The 10,622-nt window shown below is 42.5% G+C and overlaps 2 pseudogenes; one reads left to right on the forward strand and one right to left on the reverse strand.

Annotated features, from left to right (window-relative positions):
* LOC110302740 overlaps positions 1 to 1,761 on the reverse strand; it is a 5,523-nt pseudogene extending 3,762 nt beyond the window's left edge.
* Positions 1,762 to 4,577: 2,816 nt separating this feature from the next.
* Positions 4,578 to 4,899, forward strand: LOC110304029 (annotated as a pseudogene).
* Positions 4,900 to 10,622: the final 5,723 nt, after the last annotated feature.

A 10,622-nucleotide genomic window follows, 5' to 3' on the forward strand; every position in this document is an offset into this window, starting at 1 on the left:
TCACAACTTTACAAATAGCTCACTGGAAGGGAAAAAAAAGAAAATATAAAAAAAAAAAAAAAAAAAAAAAAAAAAAAAAAAAAAAGGGGTGGGGGTAACCTCTTGCTTCCATACCCTGGATGCTGGAACAAAGGGCCAGCATCACCACACAGCTTCCCAGCTCAGAAGGTTTAAATATCCCAAGGCTACAAAGCTACAAGATGATGGAAACATGATTTGAAATACACGATTTGACTGCTGCAAAGCTCACATGTCAAAGGCAGGGGAAGGTGAAATGGTTAAGGCTCAAATCAAGGTAAAACTATGGGCAAAATGGTGAGAGTCCTAGCACGGGACTGCGGCTCAGCATAAGGCTGTGAAGTTCCTTTCTTAGCTCCATCATAACAACCAGACACGGCAGAGAGGACTTTGTGTGCACTGCCTTTGATTCTAACGGCAGCCTAGAGGAACTACTACAGTGCCCGTTACACAGACAAGGCAACTGAGGCTGTAAAGACAGTTTGGTAAGTTTCAACTAGCGTCTGTTTGGCTCCAAGTAGTGCTCACGAATGTTGATTATCTTTTGACCGACGTGACTTCTGTTTTCCCTGACTAACCACGGTGTCTTTTCAAAAACCGGGTTTCTCTTTCTGTCCCTGTTCCCAAGTCTTTTAGGTCGCCTGTGACCACTCTTGTAGCCCCAGCTTCATTATCCAGGTTCACACCGGAGGATCCACATGGTGGCACTGTAACCTCACACAGTTAAAACATGAGGAAAAAGGAGAAAAAAAAAAAAAAAAAAAAAAAACAACCCACTTGTTTCCACTGTACTAGGCAGGCCAGACTCAAGTCTGACAGACAGTCATGGACAGACAGACTGGCCTTAATTAGATCGATCTTCGCATTCTACCCTTTCTGGTTACAGACACCCCATGGGGTCCAGAGACCCCATGCCCAATGGCGGGGTGTTGATCCTAATATCACAACATCTAAGAGCATGCCATCAAGACCTCTCCAAAGCCAGGAAATGCATGACTATCCCTTTCAAAATATTTTGTATCTGACTCTCATAAGCCCCTATCTCTTTAGACTTTCTGAAGTGGTGGGCTTTCTGAGAGAACAAAAGGAGGGAAAGACAGACAAATTAGGGAGAAAGGAAAAGGATCAGCTCTCTGGATACATGACATTAAGTGCAGTACCCAATATCCCCAGACACACTTCCTTATGCATGGGAAGGCTTACCCAGTTTCTATCTTGCAGGCTGTAAGATACATTAAAGGTATAAATTCATGATGTATCTTTAGGTGTTTGGTGATGCAAGCTGTTCCTCCAGTACTTTGCTTTCTTTGCTTCCAACTAAGAAAAAAAAAAAAAAGACCAAGATCCTTCCATGTCACAGGAGGGAGGAAGACTTTCCAAGAGGGCAGATCTATAGACAAAGAGGAATCTTACCAGTCTAGGAATGTAAAAAAAATATGCATAAGGTTGATGGAACAAAAATATTTTTATTTGTATATTTCTAAGTCATTTTGAAGTAGATGGCAACCAGAGAGAATCATGCTTTTCAAGATAAGTGGCAAGATCCACACTCATGACTGCTTGTCTTAGGAAGAGTCTTCAGGGCCAGTTTCATTTTAAAGATTTGGGGAATCACTCTACCCAGATGCCTGAGTTGTCTGCACATAGGCTGGCATGAGGAGCCTTCATGCTTTTGTTTGAAATCCAGTCAGCTAGTCTCTGGCTTTATGACTTCGGCCCAGCAGCTATCTCTAACTCACCCATGGGCCACATGCATCCCAGGATAACTTAATGTTGCCCAGCACAAAATTATGCACTTACTTAAAATGAGAATTTTCTCAAAAATAACATAGTTATGTAGTTCTCAAGGATGAACTTTCTAGATGAGAAAGTCATGTTGCAATGTCAAGAGTTTGGACCCATCTCACAAAGCCTGTTCCTCAACCCGAGTTCTCTCATCTGAAAAATGGGCATGAATACAGTAGCTCCTGTTTTACAGGTTGTTGGAAGATTGTGTAGAAATCTAGCATATGGTAGGCCCTTAATAAATACTGACTGTTCTTAATAAATGTGCCCTGTTATAATAGTAAGAGTCCTGATCATGTTTGATACTGCTCAAAGAACAATAAAGAGACAGAAGAGAGAGCTGATCTGGCTTGGAGCTCCTTAGAGATGAATGGCTCAGGTCTTTTCAGGGCTCTAGCTCTGTGCTTGGACCCCCTTAGAGATGAAAGTGACTTCCTTTATATTTATATAGCATACTTGGTGACCAACAGGCCATCTATAGACAGTATGAATGAGGCATTAGTAGGACACTGAGGTCAGAGACTCTCTAGTCTTGATGGGTTCCTGAAAAGATGTCTCATCAAATGGTGACATTTCTTGACAATAATTTTCACCCCTTGGTTTCCTGTTTCTTCCTGTTTAGAGTAATACTCAGGTTTAAAATGAAGTAACCTATTGCTGTCTTCCCAGCCTTCCCTCACAGAGCTGAGAGTGATTACAGAAATCCCTGTGCTGTCTAGACAGCAGACTGGGTCACATTGGGACCTTTTAGAAAGGCAGATCTTAGTTCCCCACCCCTGCCACCTGCTGAGTCCGGGATGCTGAGGGAGTAGCTCCTAGTGGTTTGTGCTCAACACAGCTTGGGATGATGATTCTCAAACCCGACACTTCTTCCGCTAACCTCAAAACAGAGCCTCATGGGACCATGAGAAAACTCTGAGCATGTTTCTGGGAACCCAACCAGGCTGATCAGGATGCTTTTCTGTTTTTTATTTTTATGGTCTTATCTGTATATTTTAATGTTACCTCCTATTTTGTCTGTAGAGAAGTCAATGTTGGAGTCCTTCAAGTCTTTGCCTCTGACTGTACAAATATTTGACTTGTGGCTGTTTCTTGTCGATGCAAATTACAGGGAGAAGCATTAACGGAGATCCCCTAAAAAACCACCACCTCCACCAAAACAACAAACAAACAAACAACAACAAATCAACAACAACAACAACAAAACCCCAAATAACACATAGCATTTCATTTCCTAATGATTATCACCTTTTGGTGTGTGTGTGTATGTGTGTGTGTGTGTGTGTGTGTGTGTGTGTGTGTACATGAGCACATATGGAAAAAATGGGGGTCTGTCTTCATGAGGATGTGACAATAGTCAGTGATGTTTGGAACAGTGTAGCACTAATAACATTAGTTACATGGCCAGCATCCCTAAATAAAACACCGCATATAATTTATATACTGCCACATATATTTTCTTCATTCTTTCTTTTGCTGTGTTCTTCTTTCTTTTAAATAGGGAAACAGGTTTAAAAGTTTACACCTTCATCGTTGGCCACGTGAATTTGGGGAAGCATCCTAGAACTCAAACAACTCTTTCTCTTGAGTTACAATAGGTTTGGTGCAAGTGGCTGGCTTCTGTTTGGCAGGCACTACACCAGGTGTGTTCTGTGACTCACTCAATCCACCAAATAACTCTAAAAGATGGGAATTTGAATTTTTTGATGTTATGGTACATAGCAGGATGTTTTGGTGCATGTACATGTATACCGTGGGATGCCTGAATCAGCACTTAGCATACATGTTGTGTCACATATTTATATTTTTGTGTGATGTAAACACTTAAAAGTACATTCTTGACAGTTTTCAAGCTTATAATATTTTGTTGTTAACTGTAACCACCATGATGACCAATAGCTCTTGTCAAATTACTCTTCTTGTCAAAGTAGACTGGGTCTTCTGATCACCACCTCCCCGATCCCACCACCCTGTCCCCTGGAAAATACCAATCTCTGTCAGATTCGGTGAGTGTTACACTTTTACCCTCACGTATGTACTTTGTCTCTGGTCCTGGCTTGTTTCATTTAACATGACATCTTCCAGGTCCTCCAGTTCATTTACAATGACAGGTTCCATTTGTTGTTAAGGTTGAATATGATTCCATTGTGTACATTCCTATATTGATTTCTTTGTCTATTCATTAGTTCATGGATACTCAGATTAGTTTCATCTCTTGGCCATCATGAATGATGCTACGATGAAATGGAAATGTGGACAAGCTTTGACATGCTGGCCTCATTTCCTTTGCATTTGCAGCCTGTTGAGGAATGACTGGGTCATATGGCAGCTCTCTATATAACTTCTTGAGGACCCTTCTTATTGTTATCTGGAATGTCTATAGCAATTTACACCCTCACTTACAGCCTACAGGGCTCTCTTTTCTTTTCATCCCTAACAATGCTACCTTCTGTCATTTCAGTAATAGCCTTCTAACAAGCGCAGGCACTGCCATCGATTGCTGGTACCCAGGACAGTTCATCCTCCTAAGGCCACTTTGGAGAATTGTCTATTTAATTCCGATTTTAAATCACATTCTTGCTTTCTCTTACTATTGCATTATCTGGCTTCCTTATCTAATTTGGGTGTTAACTCTTTACATCCTGAGATGGAAACACTACATTTCCCAAGTTCATTGCATCCTGAGATAATGTGGAAGCAGGCTAGATAGCACCAAGAATGAGGCCAGTGAGGGGGTGACATTCAGCCAGTGGTTCGGGGAGACATACCTTCCACCTTAGACCATGGCCAAGTTCATCCGTAACTTCTCAGAGAAGGCACCGTCGATGGTGGCCGCTGCCGTGACTTACTCTAAGCCTCGATTGGCCACATTTTGGCACTACACCAAGGTTGAGCTGGTTCCTCCAACCTCTGGTGAAATCCCTACAGCTATTCAGAGTGTGAAAAAAAATCATTCAAAGTGCTAAAACTGGTAGCTTCAAACACCTTGCAGTTAAGGAAGCTGTGCTGAATGGTTTGGTGGCCACTGAGGTGTGGATGTGGTTTTATATTGGAGAGATCATAGGCAAATGTGGCATTGTTGGCTATGATGTTTGAAGACCAGTCTTTAACTTCCGATTTGAGTTCTTATTTGAATGTTTTTGGACCATGTGTAACGGGACTGCTATCTGAATAAAATACTAGGTGTTGAAAACACTGCTGTGTTTTCTCTATTAAAAACAAAAACAAAAAACAAAAAACAAAAAACAAACAAACAAAACAATAAAAAAAGAAAGAGGCCAGTGAAATGTTCCCAAAGGGATACAGTGGCAGAGCTGTGTGACAGAAAGGTGTCATGTGCCCACTTAACTAGTAAAATACAAACCTGGTCAGAACCACCTGGGCCAAGGGCTGGTTGCTAACTGTCGTCAGCTTCATTGTCATGACCTTTCTGGCTTATAGGATCAGCTGTTCCCATCCTGTATCCAATGTTACGACACATCTGAAAACCCTACACAACAAGGAGGAAAAAGGGCAAGACATCACCTGCAGCAAAATGTGGGACCCATTCCAGAAATTCCCTGCCTTTACTCTCCTAATTAGCCTGACCATATATGGACTTCCAGTGGGTGTGGCCTACTCTGTGGATGACTCCACTCAGTCTGAGTATGTACTTGTGCTTTGAAATGAAATTTCTCTTGACATCTCACTTTGCATGTCTCCAAATTCTTGCCTGATGATGATAAGAATGTGGGAACACTACTTAAAGGTCTTTTCTCCATCCCCGACACCCTCCAAGGCTTTCTGGCCCCTACTATTGGCAGCATTTTCAAATATATGATATGCACACATATTCTCCTTCTCTATAGGTTCTCTGTTCTATAGGTTGCATTTATTGCCTGTTTTCTTGGCTGTTGAGAGCCCTTTAATTGTTGGATGTATATTTGTGTATTATTCCTTTTGTTCTCTGAGTTGGGGCAATATTCCCAAATTACTACCCAAACCAGCACCATGGAGTCCTTCCTCATTATGTTCTTCTGGTATTTGAAGGGTTTCATCTCTCAGGTATGAGCTTTTCAATCATTTTAGGTTGGGTTTTAGATATACTGTGAGATGAGAGTCTACATCAGGAGGCCCCTGTTCTTTGCCCACAGGGAACACAAGAAAGATCAAACAGGACTCAGACACAAGACTATTTGGGGAGACGTCTCTACCCTTTCTATCATACCCATTCCTATTGGTGGTTTATTTTTACCAATATCATATCTCATTTCAGAAAAAAAATAACCTGCTATATAAGTCTAGAAAAAGCTTCACATAACTCTATAGCATTAAGGGCAGGTTTTTCTTGGAAAAGGTTCCAAGAATCTATACTCTGGCCCAGTGGTTCTCAACCTTCCTAATGTAGTGACCCTTTAATCCAGTTCTTCATATTGTGGCAACCCCCAGCCATAGAATTATTATGGTGCAACTTTATAACTGTCATTTTGCTACTGTTATGTGTCATAATGTAAATATCTTTTTTGCCCTCCCCTGAAGGGGTCATGACCCACAGGTTGAGAACCACTGCTCAAAGTGATTATTTCAGTTTAATTCAAGTTAGTTCTGTCTTTCTTCTCCTACAAAGCACCAAGGTTCAGTTCCAGCTTGTCATCTCCCCAACTACCCATTAGGGAAGTAGTTTGAATGAGAAGAATAGAAAGGTACTGCTAACTGCATTGCCAGTATTTGAATGGTGCAGAGATATACCTGGTGAGAACGTTAGCGTTCTTTTAGAGGCAGACGTAGACATTTCAGGGCTTTCCAACATTAAGCATCGACCAGGAGGAGAGGATAAAGTTCCCTCTCCTCCTCTAAGCTCCCTTGTTCCTTTGTTTTCTGTGCTATTTGGTCCATTTTCCTCCTGGGCCTGCACTAGCCCTAGGTCTTCAAGAGGCTGAGCATTCCATGTGTGGCTGACTCTCTTGGCAAGCAGTGTATCATCTACCCTCTAATTGGGTTTGCTGGTCTCCAGCCTCAGCCAAATGCAGGCTAGGGCTTTAATGAGCAGCCATCCAACCCTCACTGTTATCTGTGGTGCCAGGAAGACTATTCCTTATTCGTGAGGAGTTATTTGTACGTAAAACAAAGTCATCGGCACAGTAGGATTCAGAAACTAAAGTTTTGAGTTGGGGTTTCACTGGTTAATTCACTGGAGGGGCTTTAGGAATAACCTTATTGAAATATAATTCACACAGCGTATCATTTACATACCGTACAGTTCACCCACTTAAAGTGTATAATTCAATGGTTTTTAGTTGCAACCAGCATGGTAATCAATGTTAGAATACTTTTTCATTATTCCTAGAACAAACCCTGTACTTTGAAGTCTGACCACCTCTGCCTCAAGCTCCCACCTCTAAGTAGTCACCCCTTTGACTTCCAACTCTGTAGATTTGAATACCTTTTTTTAAAAAAGAAATTGGATATTTTATTTATTTATGTTTCAAATGTTATCCCATTACCCCATTTCCCCTCTGCAAGCCCCCTATCCCATCCCCCCTTACCCTGCTTCTATGAGGGTGCTCCCCCACCCACCTACCCACTCCTGCCTCACCACCCTAGCATTCCTCTACACTGGGGCATCAAGCCTTCACAGGACCAAGGGCCGCCCCTCCCATTGAAGCCAGATAAGAACCCTTCAGCTCCTTCAGTCCTTCCCCTAACTCCTCTACTGGGGTTCCTGTGCTCAGTTCGATGGTTGGCTATGAGCATCTGCATCTGTATTGGCCAGGATCTGGCAGAGCCTCTCAAGAGACAGCTGTATCAGGCTCCTGCCAGCTTTGAGTGTCTTGAACATTTCAAATGTGTGACTAAGTCCCTGGGCAGGCAGTGTGCTATGGGGCCTGAACAAGGGACAGAGCCAGTCTCAAGGTCCCATGTTTTCCCATTTTACCATATTACCCATCAACCTCTGAGAGAGTGAAAGCTCATCTATAGGTCTTTTCCTTGCGAAATGAAGATTTTTTTTTTCTATTTCTCCTCATTAAAAGCTTCTTAAACCTCTGCAGTCATTTCAGCTAAGTTTTACAGCGAAGCTGAAAGAATAGGACAAAGACCCTGTGTGCTTCCCCACGTGTGTTCCAATTGTGAGAATTCATTCTTTCCTTCCCTTTCACTCTCCCTCCCTCCATCTCTTGGCCCGTCTTCCTCTGTCTCTCTCCCTCTGCCTGTATTTCTTCCCACCATTTAAAAATGATTTGCAGATGTGTCTTTATGTGTGGTGGTGTGTATTTCTTCAAAACACGTTTGTTGTCAATAACCCTAGAGTAGTGCTTGAAAGTGGGCTGTGGGTACCGAGGAGATCCTAACCAACAGACCACACTCAAAGCTGCCCATTGCCCCAGTAGTGATTGGGGTCTTTGGTCCTGTTTACTCTGCAGTCTCTCAGGAGCTCTTGGTTTTTCTGACCGTGGCATTACCTGATGAGACAGCCCTCAGTGTGGCAGTCTCTGAGGTGTTCTTGCCACTGGATTATTGCATTTTGGGGCTGTTTTCTTCAGAGTCTTTCTGTACATGGCAGTGTGTCCATTTCTAGTGATAGATTTCATCCTGCATCTATGCTGGGGGTTCTACACAAAAAAGAAAAAAAAAAAAAGAAAAAAATCACCATTTTTCCTCCTTTCTGCAAGGGAGTGTCTAGTGATGAACTACTACCTAAACATTTTATTTTTCATTAAAACTCACTCACTAGTTCTAGAGTCCTTTGATGATGGGTAGTAATCAATTATCATGGGAAAGATTACCACGTGATGATATTCTAATTTCTCTTCTGCTCTTCTGTCGGATAGAACTGTCCCATCTTGACTATGCCTTAGCATTCTAATATACCATTATGTCTGCTCAAATGATTCCAGATTTGGCCAGTGGCATCTTCGTCAGCCTGCTCCTGTGTTATTTTGGCATGTGCCTCCTCCTAGTGTCAAACGCTTCCTTACTTCCAGGTGCAGAAAAGCCATGGAAGCTCATTCTGCATTCGTGATTCTCCAGCTCTGGGGACCAGATGCTTCTCCAAGGATCTTGAATTCCATTTAGTGAAGAAGGAGAATGGAAAACAATGTGTGGGTACCAGGGCTGCTTGCTGCTCCAGGACTCACTACTTCTCGAATAGGCAGCTAGGAGATGCACACATTCAGTCTGCGTGTCATTTTCTATTCTCTTCTATCCACCCATAGAAGAAAGCATGTGGTCTGTAATTATAGTCCATGCCTTTAGGTTCATACAGGCCTTTCCCCTATACATGCTTGGAAGGTTAGAAACCTGGCTCCTCCTATTTGTATATTGCTAGATATGGAAATTAATATAATTAGTCATGCTTATTGTGTTTCTTTCCCTTTCTTCTTTCCCAGAAGCTATGGTCTTTGAACATTGCCACCTAGAACGGTACACCCCACTCTGTCCCCTCCTAGTTACTCTCTGATGTTCTAGGTGGTATCTTTCTGGAAACGAGGCTAGCCCAGGCTGCATCTCACCCCTAGTTCCTCTCACCTCCACTCTGTAGTTCTCTGCTATCAGTCAGATTTTGCACCCAGCTGAGGCTTGCTGTGGGAGTCTGAGAGACCCCTGAGACTTGATAGCTGCCTTTTCCACTTAGCGGTAATTTGACGCTTGGGTGTATCCTGCTCTCTGTTTCTGCTAAAAGGGTGGGTTTCAGTGGGCTTCATTTGCTCTTATTTTTTGCTACAAAACCCAAAATCTAGGTGAAGGCCTTTGTGCTTCATTCCAGGGGAGAAGGCAAAGGGGGCAGAGTGGAGGTGGGGTGGGCGGAAAGAGCACAACAGAGAGAGAGCAGACACATGCACAGTGTGAGCGCAGGACAGACGTGTGTTATATGGGAAACCTACTCGCAAGTTAACAGTATTGATCTAGGCATGAAAGCAGCATACAGTCAGCTCTTAAAGAATCACTTCCCAACCCCTGCTTTGGAAGTAAAGATTTCAAAACATAAAATTGGTGCACATAGCCAAATCATAGCTTCATGGGAAAATATTAACTTTTTCTTTCTATTTCTTGTCACTTTGTTTTGAGGTAGCCCAGACAAGCATTGAACTGGTGGCCATGCCTGGCTAAGTATTGTGTTTTAGTAGCAAAAGGATGCAAGGCCAGATCAGCAGCAGGGAAAGGCATACATATAATACACACACACACACACACACACACACACACACACACACACACACACACTGTTAGACTTCTAAATCAAAACCAGGTGTTTGGTACAAACCATATTGCTGGTACAGTTTAGGCACAGTAAATCACTCAGAACCTACTATGCAAGCGAACATGGCAGCCATGGCAGCCAAGAGCCAAAGGGCAGACAGTGTAAGCAGAGCAGTTGGCCTGTTATGTCGTTATGCTAATGTCTTTCTGCACAATAGTTTTGTTTTAAAAAAATGTTCCTACTTGAGCCAAACAATATTCCTATGATTAATTCCAAGAAATATGAATAGGTCTCCCTTCTTGGGACAATTTTCCCCTGAAGTCAACAATTGTTTTGTTTAGGTTATTATTGCTGTCCAATTGCTTAATTTTTCATGGTAACTCTTACTAATGATTCTCTAATCCCTCTAAAAGAAATGTTGAGAGAGTGATGAGTGCTATGGTTGGGAGGTAATCTTAGGCCCTATTATGAGGAGCCTTGCACACCATGTGCTGGGAGCAGAGTGTCAAATACATACATTGAGGCTCTAAGCATTCATATGTTGTTATGAGGAAGGGGAGCACACTTGGGGGTAAGAGAGCCACTTTGAAGAAGGAAGAGCCACGAGGAGCCCCATTCCTACAAGTACTTAACATGTTGA

The sequence above is a fragment of the Mus caroli genome, chromosome 10 (assembly GCF_900094665.2).
Source record: "Mus caroli chromosome 10, CAROLI_EIJ_v1.1, whole genome shotgun sequence".
Classification (NCBI taxonomy): Eukaryota; Metazoa; Chordata; class Mammalia; order Rodentia; family Muridae; genus Mus; species Mus caroli.